At 47.7% G+C, this 20,024-nt stretch overlaps 7 non-coding genes across 7 annotated transcripts; 2 read left to right on the top strand and 5 right to left on the bottom strand.

The window, feature by feature from the left end:
- Positions 1 to 11,909: 11,909 nt before the first annotated feature.
- trnad-guc (transfer RNA aspartic acid (anticodon GUC)) lies at positions 11,910 to 11,981 on the top strand. Its single transcript has one exon. It is a non-coding gene; the product is annotated as a tRNA-Asp (tRNA).
- An 804-nt stretch (positions 11,982 to 12,785) lies between these two features.
- trnam-cau (transfer RNA methionine (anticodon CAU)) lies at positions 12,786 to 12,858 on the bottom strand. Its single transcript has one exon. It is a non-coding gene; the product is annotated as a tRNA-Met (tRNA).
- A 135-nt stretch (positions 12,859 to 12,993) lies between these two features.
- On the bottom strand, positions 12,994 to 13,064 carry trnag-gcc (transfer RNA glycine (anticodon GCC)). The gene has a single exon. It is a non-coding gene; the product is annotated as a tRNA-Gly (tRNA).
- Positions 13,065 to 15,220: 2,156 nt separating this feature from the next.
- On the top strand, positions 15,221 to 15,292 carry trnad-guc (transfer RNA aspartic acid (anticodon GUC)). The gene has a single exon. It is a non-coding gene; the product is annotated as a tRNA-Asp (tRNA).
- A 610-nt stretch (positions 15,293 to 15,902) lies between these two features.
- Positions 15,903 to 15,973, bottom strand: trnag-gcc (transfer RNA glycine (anticodon GCC)). Its single transcript has one exon. It is a non-coding gene; the product is annotated as a tRNA-Gly (tRNA).
- Positions 15,974 to 16,301: 328 nt separating this feature from the next.
- trnag-gcc (transfer RNA glycine (anticodon GCC)) lies at positions 16,302 to 16,370 on the bottom strand. The gene has a single exon. It is a non-coding gene; the product is annotated as a tRNA-Gly (tRNA).
- A 2,244-nt stretch (positions 16,371 to 18,614) lies between these two features.
- trnag-ccc (transfer RNA glycine (anticodon CCC)) lies at positions 18,615 to 18,685 on the bottom strand. Its single transcript has one exon. It is a non-coding gene; the product is annotated as a tRNA-Gly (tRNA).
- Between the last annotated feature and the right edge of the window lie 1,339 nt (positions 18,686 to 20,024).

Here is a 20,024-nt window from a genome sequence, read left to right as displayed (position 1 = left end):
CAGAAATTGGTCTCAGTGAATGGGTAGGTGACTTTCAATGACTGTTAGGCAACTGTAGCTATTTAGCACAATGTAAGTGGATTTGTGGGATGTTGAATTGAGCCAGCCTGGTCTGAGGCCCCTACATGGCCCCTGAAGAGAAGTCCCCACTTGCAGAAGTGGTAGAAGATTGGGCTTTAGAATTCTGGAGGATAAGCCCACATGTTGGATGTTTTAGGCCGTTTATATTGAGATGGTGGTCTTAAATGAGTCTGGGGTCCCATTTGAAATTGAGGGTGCTCTTGCAGAGCTACCATACACCACAGAAAAATTGTTTAAAAGTACAAAAACAAGAACAACACAAGGGACAAAAACAAAAACAACACAAGGGATTAGGAAGGTATTCTCTTAAAATAGAGACATGAAAGGTGAAAGTGTAATATACACTGCAAAAGTGTGATATGCACACTTGAGTACGAGTGTTAACACAAAACTCTGCCCATATGGGATCCTGATGGGGCTTAAAATGTTTAAAATCTCAGCAGCTCAAGCTTGTGAGCACTGAACTTTCTATTATCATTAAGAGTACATGAAAACTGTGTTACTCTTCAGATCTTTTTACAAGGGGAGACACTTAAATGTTGGTGTTGATGGGTGTTTGACCTACATATACACTGAGAACCTTTTCATGATTAGACCTCAAAAGTATAAACTTCTTCAAGCCTGTGAATATAACAATATTACACTTTCTGGTCTCCCTACACTATAAGCATGTTGAAATGTTGGTGTTGATGGGTGTTTTTAATTTTTATACACTAAGAACATTTTCATGATTAGACCAGAAGTACAAACTTCTTCAAGTACCAATTTCTTCAAACAATATTAAACTTTCTACTCTCCCTTCTTAAGCAAAAAACAAACACCCCCCCCCCCCACACACACACACACACACACACAAACACACACACATAAAGTAAATTATACATTAGCTCTGAAACACCTAGAGGAATTAACAGATAAACTCATTCATTTTAAAGTATGAACTCTTTTTAGACAAAACTTAGGCTTCAGAAAACACCCCATAAAACCTGTAGTGCCTACCAAATGAATAATTTAGTTTAGAAGCCTTCTCTGCTGCAGTGCAGGGCCATGATCAAGGGGCTGCTGCACTGCTGAAGAGGGCTCTGGTACAGGCTGGTACTCGGACACAGAAAGTGTCCATGGCTGCACCTCACGCTCAGGCTGAGGCTCAGGAACAGGAAGCTGTGGCGGCGGTTCAGGCTCGGGAACAGGAGCAGGAAGCTACGGCAGAGTGGGGATTTTTGAGCTTGGTGCTACTAGCGGCTCATGGGGACTTAAGTTAGTAGGCTATATTAAGGGCCTAATAGGGATAACCTGGGTGCTTCCTGAGAATAGAGGTAATAGGCCCTTTTCACGGTGTGCGTCATGAAAGCGGAAGTAGTCAAACGCCGTGGATGTTTACTTCTGGCTCATCATCTTCAAGCTCTACAATGGCAGAAATTGAGAAATCTAAGAGGTTAAAATGGCACAGTCGCGTTGGAAATGCCACTGCAGTGTCCCGAATTGTTCCAACAACAAGCAAAAACATCCATACTTAAGCTTTCACGGGTTTCCATCTGATGATAAATTGTGAGCTCGCTGGGTTACAGCTATCAGAAGAGACAAAAGCAGCTAACAGCTAGCAGCTAACAGCTAGTGGCTAGCGCTCCTCAGTTATATTGGCTCATTACTATCAGTGTTACTGGCTAGCAGCTAGCGCTTCATATTATTAGCTTACTGCTAACGGAAGCGGCCAATAGGCTAGCGGCTGATGGCAATTTCTGTCCATTCATACTGTGCAGTAGAAATCATGTTTTGTGTTCAAGTACATTGATTAAGCTGATGTATTTGAGGTTTTTTTTTAAAGATATTTTGGGCATTTTGCCTTTAATTGACAGGACAGGTAAGTGAAGGGGGGGAGAGAGAAGGGGGGATGACATGCAGCAAAGGGCCACAGGCTGGATTCGAACCTGGGCCGCTGCAGCAACAGCCTTGTACATGGGGCGCCTGCTCTACCACTAAGCCACCGACGCCCCATGTATTTGAGTTTTAAGTGTAATTTTTACACACTTGAATGTTATTTATGATGTTTAAAGCACATTTATTATACATTTAGTGTTTATTTGAATAGTTTTAAGTGCCTTAACCTGTGCCTTGTAAGCACATTAATCTGCACCTGTGTCAATTATTAAAGTGGTTGATGCATGTAACTATAGCCTGGACTAACATAGTATAGTGTACAAAGTAGACATTTTGACACAGTAGCCTAAATTAACTTCCAACCCGGCGTTTAACTGTTCATATAGGCAACCTGGAGGTAATGTGGCTGCTCTCTTTTCCTTATTGATCTGCGGCATCTTGCCCGAATTGCCACCTCTCCATCTACTATCTCCGATACTGCATATATCCACGAAAAGGGGAAAAGAGTAGAATTATGTTAATACAAAACAATTTATTTACAATTTAAAATAAACTCAACATGTCCAGAGATCATTAAATGGTGAGCTTGCTTATATTTAGTCCAGGTAGCCAGTTAACATTATGCATATGCATTGAAACAGACAATATTACTGATGTATTAAATAACGTTGCGGACACCGACAGTCACATATACAGTACAGTACATCTACAGTACACACATGAACACGAACACATGCTTGCTCAGATTAACCAATCTGATCCCACTCTAACATTCGCACACAACAGGCCAAGCCTATTTACACATAAACGCACAGATGAAACTATAGCAAACAACAAAGTACATCCAGTCCACAACCACAACCAAAACTCATCCCGCCCGCTCCCGCAAAACTCTGAGAATTTATGCCCACACAATAATAGAGATGCATTGATTTTGGTTCTTCTCCCGTCCCGCAGGAGAAAACACGTCATTTTATAGGCTATTAATAAAGAGATTCATGGGGTTGTTTGTTTCGTTTCCCTGGCCTGCATGTCTTTTGACGCACTGGTCAGGAATAGCGCTCCTATTTCGTTGTTTTCATTTAGTTTTTAATGAAATAAAGGCTGTTTCATATTCTATTCTCCTCCTCTGTATTTTATTTATTTTTCTACCTTTATATAATCACGCAGTGACTGAGGTTAAGGCAAGCCCGGCACCAGGATGAAGTTACTGAGGGAGCGGTTAAAAATTACAAGGGGGCAAATCTTTATTATGCAACATAGGTTCACACAGTGAGTTGTAAAGAGCGCGCAGACGTGCGTAATAGTTGCGCATAATGACAGCTCGTCGCCGGTGAAACACAATAAACTGCACGTCTTCTTTCATGTTTGTCTCATGACAGATGGAGCTGACAGATAGACAGACAGACAGACAGACAGACAGGTGGAGCAAACGGCAAATTGGTATGAAAGCTGGTTCAGGGCATATTCGTCCATTTATGAATAAATATGGAGTGGAAACGCTCATGCATCTGCACCAAGTCCCTGTGTTGACATCCTGTCACTAGGCTACATCTTCTTCTTCTTCTTTTTCTTCTTCTTCTACTGTATAATGACGGTTGGCAAACAACAAATTGGTCCATTACCGCCACCAACTGGTGGAGTGTGGCTCAAAATGACTATTACACCTTTTTTTAAACAAAAAAAAAAAAAAAAAAGCTACATCCCGATCCCACAGTGTTTTTTTAGCCGCCCGTTCCCGCCCACAGCAAAGTTCAAACCGCCCGCTCCCGCGATATTTCCCAATGCAGCCCTCTATGTCAGAGTACAAAAGTTATCCGGGCCATGGCCCCCCTGCCCCCCCCCCCCCCAGTTCCGCGGTCTATGGCTCATACAGTCTTCTACCCTCAGGCGAGAAATACAGGTGAAGCCATGTCAAGTTTCAAGCCCAAATCTATCAGACTCATGAATGGGTAACGTGTTTATATATATGCTCTTTAATGCAATTTTTTTCAGCTTGACTTATCAATGTTTTGTTTTGTTTTTTCTAAACTTAGGTATCTACTTTTTAAGACCATTCTTTCTTAGACACTTTCTAATATCCATTTATTGCTTATTCAGCCTGAACCATTTATTATGTTGTATAAAATTACAGCTGAGGTGAGAAGTGTTTCGTCTGGTGTTCATTTTTACCTGTAAAACGACTCCCTGGAGATCTCCCACATCTCTACAAATGGCGCCCGAACTGTGTCATGAACACCTCAGATATCAGCTGTGGCCGCTTTCCCATAAGGCTGGACTGTTGTTTAAACTTGAGTGGACTCAATGTGGTGGCCGTGGACTGCCATCTTCGCCCCATGACGAAGCCTCAGTGGATAAAGACGGTGCTAGGCTACATCATTGTTAGCCGCTAACTGGAGGAGCTAACGACCCGCTCTGCTGCAGCCCACTGGCAGGCTGCCTGCCAAGATGTTACTGCTGTGTCCGCTGGCTCGTTTTGGATCGGGAGGAAGCGGCGGACCGCAGGATCCCGACCGGGTATGTTTCAGAAGCTTTTTCTCTGCGAGGAGGAACTGTGACTGTGCTGTTATGTGAGGATTTTCTGCTGGCTCTATCACCGTGAGGATATTGAAGGGTTAACGTCGTTGCTGCGCTGAATGCTGCTGCTTCACATGAGGACAGCTTGGAGTGAACTGGATTGGTGTTTCTCATTCATTGCTGGTGGACACAGCCGAGTCCAGGAGAATATTTTCACAGCTGTGGCTTCATAGGACCACATTGGAGTTATGTGAGTTATGTAATTTGACTTTGGAAATTTAAAAAAAAAAAAAAAAAGTCAAAGTGGAAAAATATATAACTTAAACCGCTATTTGGTTAATGTCAAATAAGATGGCAAGAAAGGGTTTACCACTGTATGATGGGGATTTTGGGGCTCTCACCAGATGGGATCTTTGTGATGTTTTGTCTACTGATGTTCGTAACCTTGCTGCTCAGGTTAAACACTTACAGCTTCAGGTAACTCAGTTGCAGTCTACGCTCAGCCAGTCTTTGGAGCTACAACGAGGTTTGCTGGATCTCCTAGAGAGCCAAATGAACCCCCACCCCCAGGCTGCGGATTCACAATATCAGCCCACATTCCATGCCTCTACCCCTGCACCACCGTTTTCAAACCACAGACATTATTCTGAAGGGGAGAGCTTAAATTCAAGCTCAAACTCATCTGTGCTCCAGTCACGGCTGCTCCCTGACAAGTTTGATGGCGACGCTGCCATGCAGCCGGATGATTGGCTTCAAACAGTGGCACTCTATAAAGAAGCTTGTGGCCTGTCTGACGCCCAGCTGTTCCTGGAGATGCCAAGATTTCTGGCAAAGGAACCAAAAAAAGTGGTTTTCAGCTATGCAGCCACATCTGTCGTCCTGGGCTGAGTTCTCTGACCTATTTTGCCAGGCCTTTCTGCCTTCAGTTAACCAGGAAAACATATGGAGAGGTATTTTGGATAGGGTCCAGAGGCCAGATGAACCACTTCCAACTTTTGTGACACACCTTGTAGGGGAATTCAAACGTTTGAATATGCCGCCCCCTGTGCCTGAACAGATTGAGATCATTTGTCGGCACGTGTCAGACCAGTACAGACTGGCCCTCTACAGTTCATCTCTGGGGTCGATTTCTGATCTCTTACTCAAAGCTCATGAGTTACACTCAGCCTTGGGCCCGGTGTCTTCAGAGAGATATGAGCCCGGCCCCTGAGCCCAGTCACACCAGAAGCTACACTGCTTCAAATGTACGGCCCCGGGGATGACCACTCATAATTGTGTGAACTGTAGACGTGATAAGGAAGGGGTGAGGGCGGAGTCAAGCCACGCGCCCCCACCTGTTCATGAGTCTGAAGGGGCCTCTGCTGGCAAAGTGGGTGAGAACAGGACGTCCCCCCAAACAGACCAGGGGGCCCACACACACAAGTTTCAGAAAGGTGGTCCCAATGATTCTAAGGGTCCTAATTCAAACAACGGCAGAAACTTCTCTGGCGCTGGCCCCTCACTCAACCTTGCAGCACACGGCCACTCGCCTGGGTCAGCCAACCAAAGCAGACATTTTGGTTGAGGGTACCCCTCTGGTGGCAATCATGGATTCGGGAGCTAATATTTCAGCAGTTCACCCCTCAACCCTGGAGAAGTGTGGAATATCAGAGAACAAGGTGGTTCCTTGGAACTTTAACCCTGTGGAGCTCGCTGTTTCAGAGCGTTGCTTACCGTCTGGCTTGGTATGGCTCCAGATCCAACTGCTAGGTCGGCTGTTCAGTCACCGTCTGGCAGTTATCCCTGAACTGTCTTGTCCTATCCTTTTGGGGACCGACTTCATGATACCAGCTGATGTGCATATGCACCCGGCGACAAGGAGAGTATGGCTTGGGGAGAACAGCATGTCCGCTCCGGAGCTACCTGACGAGGAGCTGAGGGACTTAGATGGCCATATTGCCTTCTTGAACCATGATGAGTTGAGGGTGAGCATTCACGACAAAGTGAGAGATGCAGTGCTGCCTGAGGGGGAGAAAGCAGAACTCACATGATCTTTGGAAGAGTTCTCTCACCTTTTTGAGGGCAGACTGGGCTGCACCTCCCTGGTCGAGCATTCAGTAGAAACGGGCACTGCTAAGCCAGTGTGTCTGCCGCCCTATTGCACTTCCCCAGAGAAGAGAAAGATGATCGGAGAACAGGTCTCTAAGATGCTTGCAGAGGGCATTATTGAACCCGCTAATGGGCCGTGGGCTTCTTCTGTTGTTATTGTGGACAGGATGACTGCTGAGAGCTCTAAGCCACGCTTTTGCGTGGACTACAGAAAAGTGAACAAGGCGACAGTCAAGGATTCATACCCCCTTCCTAGGGTGGATGAGTCGCTGGACTTTCTTGCCCGGGGGAAGTACATCTCAATGCTTGACCTCGCTCGGGGGTACTGGCAAGTGTCCGTGGCCCCTGTATCCCGCCCTAAGACAGCGTTTGTTTGATGATGAATTCAGTCCTGGCTGGCCTGACCTACAATTGTTGTGTGGTCTACCTAGATAATATAGTCATTGCTTCCCCCACCTTCTCCCAGCACCTGTTTGATCTCAGTGAGGTCTTCACCCGCCTGGCAGACGCTGGGTTGTCCTTGAAGTTCTCAAAATGCCACTTTTGCAAGCCCTCCCTCCGGTACCTGGGCTACATTGTCACTCAGGAAGGCCTGAGCCCGGATGAGAACAAGGTCAGTGCCATCAAAGACTTCCCAAGGCCCCGTAGTGTCAAACAGATCAAGCAGTTCCTTGGGATGATGGGATACTACCGTAGATTCATCCAGGGCTATTCAACGGTGGCAGAGCCACTTATTGCACTGACGAGGGATGGGGCCCCGTTTGTATGGTCTAACGATTGCCAGCAGGCCTTGGACGACCTCAAGTCAAGACTGTGTACCGCGCCAGTCTTGGTTCTCCCTGACTTCGAGAAACCATTTGCCGTGCACACTGACGCGTGCGACGTCGGTTTAGGTGCCGCTTTGATCCAGACTGACGAGAGGGGGCATGAGAGAGCCGTGGCATATGCAAGCTGCACCCTGTCTAAGTCAGAACGACCATATTCCACATCTGAAAAAGAATGCCTTGGAGTGATATGGGCCCTAGAGCACTTCCGACCCTACATCGAGGGGACCCATGTTACGGTGGTGACAGACCATAACAGTCTGTGTTGGCTGATGTCTCGTCCAACCCTGTCAGGTCGGTTGGCTCAGTGGTGCCTTAGGCTCCAAGACTTTGATTTCGAGGTTGTCCACAAGCCTGGTGCAGCGAACTCCGTCCCTGATGCGCTGTCGCGCAATCCAGTCTCACCCAGTGAGGTGGTTGACTTGCTCCCCAGCTATGCCACAGTGGGATTTCTGAACCTCAGGAATCAGCCCCTGTTAGTACTAACTGATAAAGTGCAATTGCATGCACTACAGGATGCTGACTCGACCATCAGTTCACTGCGCTCCACGCTGGAGAGTAACTCCTGTGTTGATCCATCCGATTTCTGTCTTCATGAAGGCCTTGTATATTTCAGAGACAAGAGAGCATCGTGTCGTCTGCACCCTTATAAAGACATTCGTCTTTATACGCCCACTTCACTCTGAAGCACCTTGCTGGAGTACTTTCATGACCATCCAATGGCAGGTCATCTTGGGATCGCGAAGACCCAGGGCCGACTCCAGAAGTGGGTGCACTGGCCAGGCATGAGGGGCGATGTCAAACGGTACGTGCTGTCTTGTTCTACCTGTCAATTCAGTAAGCCGACTAACCGTAAGCCAGGTGGATTCTTTCAACCGGTTGTGGCCTCTTTCCCTTGGGAGTTCACTGGAGTCGACTTCGTGGGGCCACTGGCGAGGTCTTTACGGGGCAATGAGTACATTCTAGTCTTCATAGACTATTTTACCAAGTGGGTTGAGATATGCCCAGTGCAAGAAGCAACTGCGCAGGTTGCTGCTGATAAGTTTCTGTCCGAAGTTTTTGCCAGACATGGTGCGCCAAAACATCTGGTATCTGACAGAGTTGTCCAGTTTGTCAGCAACATGTTTGAGTCAGTCATAGCAGCAATGGGTACTGCCCATAGGCTGACCACAGCCTATCACCCACAGTCCAACCAAACTGAGCGGGCAAATCGGACAATCAAGATCGCAATCAGAGCTTATGTTGGCTCTAAGCACAGGGAGTGGGACCGTCATCTGTCTCTCATCAGTTTTGTGCTGAGAACCGCCGCCCCCCATCAGAGCACAGGGGATTCACCAGCCTTCCTTCTCTATGGCAGGGACCTCGCCACGCCACCAGACCTGTGGATGCAACCTGAACTGGAACCACGTGGAGGACGTGGAGGTGTACAAGTCTGAGCTGTCTGCTGCTCTATGGGATGCATACGATCATGTGCGTCAGTCGCTGGCAGCCAGTCATGAAACTCAGAAGGGTCACTATGACAAGAGACGGAGACAGGTTTCTTTTGAGGTTGGCGACTTGGTACGGCTGAGAACTCATCCACGCTCTGACGCGTCTGCAGGGTTCACTGCCAAGTTGGCCCCCTTGTTCAAGGGTCCGTACAGAGTGGAGAAAGTGATGTTGGACTTGAACTACAGGTTGTCGCGGGTCTCCGACGACTCCTGTGCTGGGGTTCATCATGTGGCCAACCTGCTTCCTTTCTTCACTTGGGGTGGGGATGCGCAGTCTCATCAGGATCCCCCTGCTCCACCTGTGGAATCCGCCCTCGCTGAAGAAACTGGTGGGGATGATGATGAAACGGAGGACTATGGGTTCGACTTTCTCTTTGCCAGTGGGGTGGCCAGTGGTGGAACGTGAGGAGCCCCTGGCAGTGTCTGTACAACCTTCAGGCCTTGATGTGTTGCCGTTAGGGTTGGTGCTGGAGGAACGAGGGCCACCTGCATCTCTGTCACACCCTCACCCCTCTTTGCCTATCCCTCACTTTTCCCCGTCTCTCCCCCACTCCCCCCGATATTCATTCAGGCCGAGGCACGCACCTAGAGTGACCTCTGGGTGGGCCACTACACGTTGGTCTGACCCTTATTTTACTCAGAAGCTAGATTTGTGAGCTGTTGGGTTCTGTGATTTATATATATATATATATATATATATATATTTCCAATGTAATTTCTTTCTCTGGAACGTTTGTTTTATGGTATGACAAGATTTCTTTTCGGGCGGCACGGTGGTGTGGTGGATAGCACTCTCGCCTCACAGCAAGAGGGTTGCCGGTTCGATCCCGGGCGTGGGAGCCCTTCTGTGCGGAGTTTGCATGTTCTCCCCGTGTCAGCGTGGGTTCTCTCCGGGCACTCTGGCTTCCTCCCACAGTCCAAAGACATGCAGATTGGGGACTAGGTTAATTGATAACTCTAAATTGTCCATAGGTGTGAATGTGAGTGTGAATGGTTGTCTGTCTCTATGTGTCAGCCCTGCGATAGTCTGGCGACCTGTCCAGGGTGTACCCTGCCTCTCGCCCGATGTCAGCTGGGATAGGCTCCAGCCCCCCCGCGACCCTCAAGAGGATGAAGCTGTTAGAAGATGAAGATTTCTTTTCAGTTGGCATTGTTTTGTAAACCAACTTCTGTAGGAATGTGTTGTTGTTTTTTTAGTTGGAGAATCGGAAAATTGGGAGTTGGCTGTTTTGTGCCTTATTCTCACTACAGTTATATATTGTCAGATGATGTTTTTTAGTCCACAACTGTTTTCTTTTTTGTTTCATTGCCTGTTGCTTGGCCAGCTGTGACTGTGAAAGTGAGCACATTTTGTGTTTTGTGATGGCCTGTTAAATTTAAATGCTTTTGCTGTGGGTTCCTGTGTTCGGTTTAAGGGGGAGAAAAAGAAATATCAACCTTCGACTGTATGTATACCTGCAGAGTGTTGGATATGGGCACACTGGTTTTAAGCTTATGCTGTGAGACTTTTTGTTTATTTATTTATTTTTTTATTGTACCACTGGCTATGTCTGTGTATAATGTCAGCTTTTAAGTTTCATTTCTTGGTTGGCTGCGGCCCGAGGACGGCCCTGATTTTAAAGGGGGTGGGGTTGGGGGGGTATGTAATGATCGCTGCCTACCTGAGGGTTAAATAGTGACGTCACGTCCGCTTTGGGTGAGTCATTGTTTTACTTTTGATGGGAGAAGACGCTAGTCCGTACCATCACAACATCTGCCCTTAATAAAACTACAGCTGAGGTGAGAAGTATTTCGTCTGGTGTTCATTTTTACCTGTAAAACGACTCCCTGGCGATCTCCCACATCTCTACAACATGCAGCACCTAACACTCTACATATCATGTTGTTTTATTTTGCTTTTATAGTTCTACCTATCACTTGCTGATTGCTCCATAACATGCTGTATAGAGTATATGTGGGTAGTATGTTTTTGTCATTTTAGGTGTGTTGTGTTTTTGAGCCACTGTGGAACCAACTTCCAATGACCCACTGTACATGTAAAGTGCCTTGAGAGAACGTGTGTTATGAATTGGCGCTGTATAAATGAAACTGAATTGAATTGAATAGAAGGCTATATACAGACATATTGGCCTTATATGGGCAATATGGGCTGGTCTATGAATGGTCAGACTAAAAAAGTGGGTTATGGGAAGTATATCCATAAGCTGGGTGTCTTCTTCTTCTTCTTCTATGGTAAGGACATGTTGAAATCAATAAAAAAAAAGTCCAGCACCCCCCCTTTACTTTTCCTGGTGTTGCAACTATTTGAAGTTTTGACAGGGAGGTCGTAGAGACACAGTTCTTTTTCTAAAATGTTCAGAAAAATCAGAGGATCCGGAAAATGCAGTGGGAAAATTTTTAGCAGCATGGGAAAGGGAAGAAAAAAGCAAAAGGTAGGAATAAGGAGAACTTAGCTGCACCAGACCCATGTTCTCCGCAAAGTTCCCCATCAGACCCTAATTATGGGTTCAAGAGAGCAGAATTCTGTAACATTACCTTTGTGAAATGTTGCTGTTGTTGTTCTAGTTGTCCTCTGTCCTTGTCCTTGGAGCAGAGAAAAACGTCCGCTACTAGCTGCTTGGCTAATTTATACCATGTGAAATGCCATAGGCTTGTGCTAAAAAGGTTAGCATGTTGTATTTGTGGGGAAAACGCGTCCAGCAAAAGACAAGTGCTTTGTCTGAGAATGCTGCCAGTCCTCGTGACGGCGATTTGCGGACTTGTGTTTGAAATGGTCACGTTCGAGCCATGTTTAATGTGTGTTTTGAATCAACAAAACTTTACAGCACTTCACAGAAACCCAGCCGCCGACTAGTGTTTTGGAGGTGTAACCGCAGAGTGACACAGACACACCACGGCTCAAGTGTAAATGCTCACCGCACGAGTTTAAATCCCGCTTAACACTACAGTAACAGCCTAACATGGCGGTGTTGCATCGGCCGGGGATCGAACCCGGGCCTGCCGCGCAGAGGCCTTGGCAGCACCTGACATCTCCTCGTTAGTATAGTGGTGAGTATCCCCGCCTGTCACGCGGGAGACCGGGGTTCGATTCCCCGACGGGGAGTGCCACAGCTGTTTTTGTTTCCAGTTACGCTGTCTATGGCAATTTCTTCATTAGTCCTGCCTAACAGTTATGTCTTTTCTCCTGTAAAGAAAAACACTCTGTCAGTCTGACCCCGCCTATTGCTGTACCGCCAACGGCCAACCGCCAACCAGCACGTACTGTATGTTCTGCACCTGCGTGAGAGGAAAATCGCTGTCCGTAGCAGCAGGCGGCATTAGTCTGCTGCTATGGAGACCGAAAAGAGAGACCAGAAGTTCCACAGGACGGACTGGAGATGCCAGTTTGCCACTTGGGACATTAACAACACAGCCCCATGTCGAAAGAACAAAGGATTTTGTCCATGCCCTAGCAAACCTTTAAAAACCGTTTCTGCTCAAGAGCTCCATGGCTAAAGGAAAACAGTGGCCTCTCTTCTCTAAGCACTTTGCTTCAATCCCACTCCTCTGGACTTTAGCTGTTTGTTTCCTTTACTCACATCCAAACCTCTTCCGGTGGCCTCAGCTGAAGTGTCAATCAAAGCGCTGTCTTTCAGTGTCAGGGGCTGTCAGGCTCTGCCATGGATGTACCATGACATATTCACATCTTCATCGTCAGCGAGTCAAAGGTATAGTGCATTGGCCGAATCGAACCCGGGCCTCCCGTGGCAGGCGAGAGTTCCACCACTGAACCACCAATGCTGACAAGTGCTGCCTGAACATCGCCCTGGCGCGGTTTCGAGTCGTGTCATTCACTGCGCATAATTCCAGGCTAGGACAAAGAAAAGAAAAGAAAGGGGAAAAAAAACAAAACAAAAAAAACCCCACCTGCCCCGTGTGAGGCTCGAACTCACGACCTTCAGATTATGAGACTGACGCGCTGCCTACTGCGCCAACGAGGCACAAATTGCAGCCAAACTGCACGAGTCAAATCTACAGCATCTTTTGTCTCACGTGAACAAAAATGACTGCTTGTCCTCAGCACGAAAATCCCCTGGATGGCCAAGGGCCGACTGAAGACGGCACTAAAAGCTCAGTGCATTGGCCGGGAATCGGACCCGGGTCTCCCGCGTGGCAGGCGAGAATTCTACCACTGAACCACCAATGCTCGCATCACCGCCTTATCCACAACACCGACGAGGCCCACATCACAGCAGAAAAACCTGGTCCTCTCCCATTGGTCTGTCTACGACGCGCTACCCTCGGCTCTGAGAGGCGAGGGGAGAAAAAAAATTCACTGGTATCGCTGTGGTATCCCATGGGTGACAAATCAATCACGCTATCAATTTTGCTAGCTCACAAACAGCAAGAACAACCTTGTGAATGGAATAAAACAATACTTTTGCCCCCATTTTCTGCAGCACTGAGATGCAGTTTGTTCCCGGGGCAAAGACAACAAAACAACCCGCAACCTGACACACAAAGGCTGTGCGCTACTGGGCGCTTTATCTTCAGCGGCATTACGAATGTAACGTTGCATCAAGTTGGACAAAGCGCATTTACAGCGTGTTCCCTCAGGTGAGAATCTGCACCGTTCATAGACTGACATTCACCACAGAGTTGACGCTTGTCAAAGCATCGGTGAAAGGTGCTTTTTTTTTTTTTTTTTAGCTGATTTCCAGCCCAAATACCCGACAAAAACTAGTCCAGGCCAGGTTAGGTCGGTAGCATAAATGACCATGGCCGCATAGCCAGGTTAAAACAGGGCCGCCATCGTCGGAGAGAAAACAAGTGGCTTCAGACTCGGCACACCTCGCTAAGCAGCCAATCCTGCTTAGTGGTAAACCCCTCAGGTATTAACTGCCAGAAGATGAAGAAGCCGTGCAAGGGCTGATTCCTAACCGTGGGGGAAAGCTCGTTGCATTGGTCGGGAATCGGACCCGGGTCTCCCGCGTGGAAGCGGACTTCTACCACTGAACCACCAATGCGCACGCGACACCCTTCCTTATTACTGCTGCGCCACAGGCGCCATCCACGAGACCTTATGCGTTGGCGGCGGTATGTAAAATGCCATAGGCTTGTGCTAAAAGCATTAGCATGTCGTATTTGTGGGGGAAATGTGTCCAGCGTATGACAAGTGCTTTGTCTGTGAATTAGCAACCCAGCATCTACCTCTGCACGGACCCCGAGCGAGCGGCTTCCTGGGATCTGCACCTTTGGAACAAGGACACAACAAAGACTGCTAACAAAGCACCACGCCACAAAGCAACTCTTTCTTCCATCCAGTCAAGGATTGGTAATATAACAACTGGGCATAGCTTTATCACAGATGTATGGGCTAAGCAAGACTGCTTAACTTGTTGTATGGGATTTAATGCGGTTTACTGAGCTGTTGCTGTGATTGTTTGCAGCCTACGCCATGGCCTGACATGCACCTCCCCAAGAAATGTGACTTTGCGCCGCGGTTACACGGGCCTCCTGCCTATTTTCGTAAGCTGAACCCATTTCCCCTATGGATACAAAGCTTTTATTTACTTTTATTCCACAGATAACAAACAATACATTGTGAAGACAATAAAACCTCCACAGAAATAGCAGTTCACAGCCTTGTGTGTGATTTATGCTTCGGGGATTTACACTTCGGGATTTAGCCTGGCTTCCCATGAGCAGAGGGAATCTCCGCTGTCGCTAGGCTAATCTATACAATGTAAAATGCCATAGGCTTGTGCTAGTAACGCTAGCATGTTACATTTGTTTGCAAAACGTGATTAGTATAAGACAGTTGTTTTGTCGGTGAACCTTGCGAGGGTCAAGGGAGCAGAATTTTGTAACGTTACCTTTGTGAAATGTTGCTGTTGTTGTTCTTGTTGTCCTCTGTCCTTGTCCTTGGAGCAGAGAAAAACGTCCGCTACTAGCCGCTTGGCTAATTTATACCATGTGAAATGCCATAGGCTTGTGCTAAAAAGGTTAGCATGTTGTATTTGTGGGGAAAACGCGTCCAGCAAAAGACAAGTGCTTTGTCTGAGAATGCTGCCAGTCCTCGTGGCGATTTGCGGACTTGTGTTTGAAATGGTCACGTTCGAGCCATGTTTAATGTGTGTTTTGAATCAACAAAACTTTACAGCACTTCACAGAAACCCAGCCGACTAGTGTTTTGGAGGTGTAACCGCAGAGTGACACAGACACACCACGGCTCAAGTGTAAATGCTCACCGCACGAGTTTAAATCCCGCTTAACACTACAGTAACAGCCTAACATGGCGGTGTTGCATCGGCCGATCGAACCCGGGCCTGCCGCGCAGAGGCCTCGGCAGCACCTGACATCTCCTCGTTAGTATAGTGCTGAGTATCCCCGCCTGTCACGCGGGAGACCGGGGTTCGATTCCCCGACGGGGAGTGCCACAGCTGTTTTTGTTTCCAGTTACGCTGTCTATGGCAATTTCTTCATTAGTCCTGCCTAACAGTTATGTCTTTTCTCCTGTAAAGAAAAACACTCTGTCAGTCTGACCCCGCCTATTGCTGTACCGCCAACGTCCAACCGCCAACCAGCACGTACTGTATGTTCTGCACCTGCGTGAGAGGAAAATCGCTGTCCGTAGCAGCAGGCGGCATTAGTCTGCTGCTATGGAGACCGAACAGAGAGACCAGAAGTTCCACAGGACGGACTGGAGATGCCAGTTTGCCACTTGGGACATTAACAACACAGCCCCATGTCGAAAGAACAAAGGATTTTGTCCATGCCCTAGCAAACCTTTAAAACCGTTTCTGCTCAAGAGCTCCATGGCTAAAGGAAAAACAGTGGCCTCTCTTCTCTAAGCACTTTGCTTCAATCCCACTCCTCTGGACTTTAGCTGTTTGTTTCCTTTACTCACATCCAAACCTCTTCCTGTGGACTCAGCTGAAGTGTCAATCAAAGCGCTGTATTTCAGTGTCAGGGTCTGTCAGGCTCTGCCATGTATTTACCATGACATATTCACATCTTCATCGTCAGCGAGTCAAAGGTTTAGTGCATTGGCCGGGAATCGAACCCGGGCCTCCCGCGTGGCAGGCGAGAATTCTACCACTGAACCACCAATGCTGACAAGTGCTGCCTGAACATCGCCCAGGCGCCGGTTCGAGTCGTGTCATTCACTGCGCATAATTCCAGGCTAGGACAAAGAAAAGAAAAGAAAGGGGAAAAAAAACAAAAAAAACCCCACCTGCCCCGTGAGGCTCGAACTCACGACCTTCAGATTATGAGACTGACGCGCTGCCTACTGCGCCAACGAGGCACAAAATGCAGCCAAACTGCACGAGTCAAATCTACAGCATCTTTTGTCTCACGTGAACAAAAATGACTGCTTGTCCTCAGCACGAAAATCCCCTGGATGGCCAAGGGCCGACTGAAGACGGCACTAAAAGCTCAGTGCATTGGCCGGGAATCGGACCCGGGTCTCCCGTGGCAGGCGAGAATTCTACCACTGAACCACCAATGCTCGCATCACCGCCTTATCCACAACACCGACGAGGCCCACATCACAGCAGAAAAACCTGGTCCTCTCCCATTGGTCTGTCTACGACGCGCTACCCTCGGCTCTGAGAGGCGAGGGGAGAAAAAAAATTCACTGGTATCGCTTTTCGTGTGGTATCCCATGGGTGACAAATCAATCACGCTATCAATTTTGCTAGCTCACAAACAGCAAGAACAACCTTGTGAATGGAATAAAACAATACTTTTGCCCCCATTTTCTGCAGCACTGAGATGCACAAAACAACCCGCAACCTGACACACAAAGGCTGCGCTACTGGGCTTTTTCTTCAGCGGCATTACGAATGTAACGTTGCATCAAGTTTGACAAAGCGCATTTACAGCGGTGTCCCTCAGGTGAGAATCTGCACCGTTCATAGACTGACATTCACCACAGAGTTGACGCTTGTCAAAGCATCGGTGAAAGGTGCTTTTTTTTTTTTTTTTTATCTGATTTCCAGCCCAAATACCCGACAAAAACTAGTCCAGGCCAGGTTAGGTCGGTAGCATAAATGACCATGGCCGCATAGCCAGGTTAAAATAGGGGCGCCATCGTGGGAGGGCAAAGCTGGCTTCAGACTCGGCACACCTCGCTAAGCAGCCAATCCTGCTTAGTGGTAAACCCTCAGGTATTAACTGCCAGAAGATGAAGAAGCCGTGCAAGGGCTGATTCTAACCGTGGGGAAAGCTCATTGCATTGGCCGAATCGGACCCGGGTCTCCAGCGTGGGAAGCGAGAATTCTACCACTGAACCACCAATGCGCACGCGACACCCTTCCTTATTACTGCTGCGCCACAGGCGCCATCCACAAGACCTTATGCGTTGGCGGCGGTATGTAAAATGCCATAGGCTTTGCTAAAAGCATTAGCATGTCGTATTTGTGGGGGAAATGTGCCCAGCGTATGACAAGTGCTTTGTCTGTGAATTAGCAACCCAGCATCTACCTCTGCACGGACCCGAGCGGCTTCCTGGGATCTGCACCTTTGGAACAAGGACACAACAAAGACTGCTAACAAAGCACCACGCCACAAAGCAACTCTTTCTTCCATCCAGTCAAGGATTGGTAATATAACAACTGGGCATAGCTTTATCACAGATGTATGGGCTAAGCAAGACTGCTTAACTTGTTGTATGGGATTTAATGCGGTTTACTGAGCTGTTGCTGTGATTGTTTGCAGCCTACGCCATGGCCTGACATGCACCTCCCCACGAAATGTGACTTTGCGCCGCGGTTACACGGGCCTCCAGCCTATTTTCGTAAGCTGAACCCATTTCCCTATGGATACAAAGCTTTTATTTACTTTTATTCCACAGATAACAAACAATACATTGTGAAGACAATAAAACCTCCACAGAAATAGCAGTTCACAGCCTTGTGTGTGATTTATGCTTGAGGATTTACACTTCGGGATTTAGCCTGGCTTCCCATGAGCAGAGGGAATCTCCGCTCGTCGCTAGGCTAATCTATACAATGTAAAATGCCATAGGCTTGTGCTAGTAACGCTAGCATGTTACATTTGTTTGCAAAACGTGATTAGTATAAGACAGTTGTTTTGTCGGTGAACCTTGCGAGGGTCAAGGGAGCAAAAAAAATTCACTGGTATCGCTTTTCGTGTGGTATCCCATGGGTGACAAATCAATCACGCTATCAATTTTGCTAGCTCACAAACAGCAAGAACAACCTTGTGAATGGAATAAAACAATACTTTTGCCCCCATTTTCTGCAGCACTGAGATGCAGTTTGTTCCCGGGGCAAAGACAACAAAACAACCCGCAACCTGACACACAAAGGCTGTGCGCTACTGGGCGCTTTTTCTTCAGCGGCATTACGAATGTAACGTTGCATCAAGTTGGACAAAGCGCATTTACAGCGTGTTCCCTCAGTTGAGAATCTGCACCGTTCATCGACTGACATTCACCACAGAGTTGACGCTGGTCAAAGCATCGGTGAAAGGTGCTTTTTTTAGCTGATTTCCAGCCCAAATACCCGACAAAACTAGTCCAGGCCAGGTTAGGTCGGTAGCATAAATGACCATGGCCGCATAGCCAGGTTAAAAGAGGGCCGCCGTGGGAGGGCAAAGCTGTGGCTTCAGACTCGGCACCCCTCGCTCAGCAGCCAATCCTGCTTCGTGGTCAACCCCTCCGGTATTGACTGCCAGAAGATGAAGAAGCCGTGCAAGGGCTGATTGCTAACCGTGGGGGAAAGCTCGTTGCATTGGCCGGGAATCGGACCCGGGTCTCCCGCGTGGGAAGCGAGAATTCTACCACTGAACCACCAATGCGCACGCGACACCCTTCCTTATTACTGCTGCGCCACAGGCGCCATCCACGAGACCTTATCGTTGGCGGCGGTATGTAAAATGCCATAGGCTTGTGCTAAAAGCATTAGCATGTCGTATTTGTGGGGGAAATGTGCCCAGCGTATGACAAGTGCTTTGTCTGTGAATTAGCAACCCAGCATCTACCTCTGCACGGACCCCGAGCGAGCGGCTTCCTGGGATCTGCACCTTTGGAACAAGGACACAACAAAGACTGCTAACAAAGCACCACGCCACAAAGCAACTCTTTCTTCCATCCAGTCAAGGATTGGTAATATAACAACTGGGCATAGCTTTATCACAGATGTATGGGCTAAGCAAGACTGCTTAACTTGTTGTATGGGATTTAATGCGGTTTACTGAGCTGTTGCTGTGATTGTTTGCAGCCTACGCCATGGCCTGACATGCACCTCCCAAGAAATGTGACTTTGCGCGCTGTTACACGGGCCTCCAGCCTATTTTCGTAAGCTGAACCCATTTCCCTATGGATACAAAGCTTTATTTACTTTTATTCCACAGATAACAAACAATACATTGTGAAGACAATAAAACCTCCACAGAAATAGCAGTTCACAGCCTTGTGTGTGATTTATGCTTCGATTTACACTTGATTTAGCCTGGCTTCCCATGAGCAGAGGGAATCTCCGCTCGTCGCTAGGCTAATCTATACAATGTAAAATGCCATAGGCTTGTGCTAGTAACGCTAGCATGTTACATTTGTTTGCAAAACGTGATTAGCATAAGACAGTTGTTTTGTCGGTGAACCTTGCGAGAGTCAAGGGAGCAGAATTTTGTAACGTTACCTTTGTGAAACGTTGCTGTTGTTGTTCTTGTTGTCCTCTGTCCTTGTCCTTGGAGCAGAGAAAAACGTCCGCTACTAGCCGCTTGGCTAATTTATACCATGTGAAATGCCATAGGCTTGTGCTAAAAAGGTTAGCATGTTGTATTTGTGGGGAAAACGCGTCCAGCAAAAGACAAGTGCTTTGTCTGAGAATGCTGCCAGTCCTCGTGACGGCGATTTTGGACTTGTGTTTGAAATGGTCACGTTGAGCCATGTTTAATGTGTGTTTTGAATCAACAAAACTTTACAGCACTTCACAGAAACCCAGCCGCCGACTAGTGTTTTGGAGGTGTAACCGCAGAGTGACACAGACACACCACGGCTCAAGTGTAAATGCTCACCGCACGAGTTTAAATCCCGCTTAACACTACAGTAACAGCCTAACATGGCGGTGTTGCATCGGCCGGGGATCGAACCCGGGCCTGCCGCGCAGAGGCCTCGGCAGCACCTGACATCTCATCG

Source organism: Epinephelus fuscoguttatus, linkage group LG24 (assembly GCF_011397635.1).
Source record: "Epinephelus fuscoguttatus linkage group LG24, E.fuscoguttatus.final_Chr_v1".
NCBI classification, from domain to species: domain Eukaryota; kingdom Metazoa; phylum Chordata; class Actinopteri; order Perciformes; family Serranidae; genus Epinephelus; species Epinephelus fuscoguttatus.
This window is presented reverse-complemented; position numbering and strand designations above follow the sequence as displayed.